We start from the raw sequence: 1771 nt of genomic DNA on the forward strand, positions 1-1771 counted from the left end.
TGTTTGCATGTGAAATCAACGATACTGTTCTATAGTTTCCACACTCTGTTGGGTCACCTTTCTTTGGAATAGTAACAAATATAGATCTCTTCCAGTCAGTTGGCCAAGTGGTTGTTCTCCAGATTTCTTGACACAACTTGGTGAGCATGTCCAGGGAAGCATCTGTTAGCTGTTAAGGTATTATATTTTATATCTCCTTTCATTTTCATATTCATATATATGTGTATGTTGTTGTTCAACTAGGGGCCAAGTTATTTTATTTTGGAGTAACATTCTTCTAAGTTTTACAGCACTTCTTTGTCAATTTGCTGCACTGAGGCAATCTGGGTTTGCTGTGATGCTGAACATTGTGCCATTGGGGCGTAATATGCCATAACAGCTGCCCATGGTGAACAGGGTTTGGAGGAACTCCCAGTTTAAGACAAGTTTGGAAGCAGGAGTGGCATCCTAAACCACATGCCTCTGGAAACTCTATGAACCTGGAGAAACGATGATAGTTATAGAAAGGCTTCAGGTCTTCTGTTTAGCGTTACTATGAGTCATGCTTGACTCGATGGCAATCATATGTTGTTGCTAGGTGCCATCAAGTTGAGTATAGCTCATAGTAACCCTATGAACAACACACATGAATCCTATCTTATCTTGTGCCATCCTCATCATCTCTAATACACTTAACCCCATGCTGTAGTCCTCATGCCAATCTATCTTGTTCAAGGTCTCCCTTTCTTTCAGTGACCATCCACCTTTCCAAGCATGGTATTCCTTTCGAAGGAATAGCTTCTTCTAGCAACATGTCCACATTATGAAAGATTAAGCTTTGCCATCCTCGTCTCTAACAAGCACTCTGGCTATACTTTTCCCAAGACATATCAGTTCTTTTGGTAAACATAGGCTATTTAGAGCTCTTCTTCAACATCTCAACTCGAAGAGATTAGTTCTTCTTCTGCTATCCTTTTTCATTGTCCAGCATAAATATGTATTTTTATGAATTTATATCTGTTGCTGTGTGCCATTGAGTCGGAACCAACCCATAACTGATCCTCTAGTGGGTTTTCAGAGGCAATAAATCATGGGATGGGATTGCCCTTCCTTTTTCCTTTGAGCAGCTGGTGGTTTTGAACCACATGCCTTTGGAATTGCAGTGCTGGTGCTTACCACTAGATCATCCAAAAGTTGTGTTGCAATCCTAAAGGCACATGTTCAAGTCCACCAGTTTCTCCAAGGGAGAAAGATGGGTAATCTCCTGTGCTATTAACTGTTTGTGAAAACCCACTGGAGGGTCAGCTATGCGTCCATTCTGACTCAATGGCACACAACAACAAATTTATGTTTTAAATGTTGTAAATTATACCTGCAGAAAATGAAGAGTTAATGATTAAGCTCAAAGTATGGATTATATGTTAACATAAAACCCCCAGTAATCCTCCACAACAAGATAAAGGTAAACAATCCAATTAAAAAATGGGCACAGGACATGAACAGACACTTCACCAAAGAAGACATTCAAATGGTGAACGAACACATGAAGAAATGTTCAAAATCCATAGCTCTAAGAGAGATGTAAATCAAAACAACTATGAGATATCATCTTACCCCAGTCAGAATACCAAAATTTAACAAAACAGCAAGCAACAAATGCTGGTGAGGTTGTGGAGAAACTGGAACCCTTATTCACTGTTGGTGAGAGTGTAAAATGGTGCAACCACTATGGAAGGCAGTATGGCGCTTTCTCAAAAAGTTGCAAATAGAGATACTATTTGACTCAGTAATT

This window comes from Elephantulus edwardii, unplaced genomic scaffold, assembly GCF_000299155.1.
Source record: "Elephantulus edwardii isolate Elephantulus edwardi_28Jun2011 unplaced genomic scaffold, EleEdw1.0 scaffold00017, whole genome shotgun sequence".
Taxonomy (NCBI): Eukaryota; Metazoa; Chordata; class Mammalia; order Macroscelidea; family Macroscelididae; genus Elephantulus; species Elephantulus edwardii.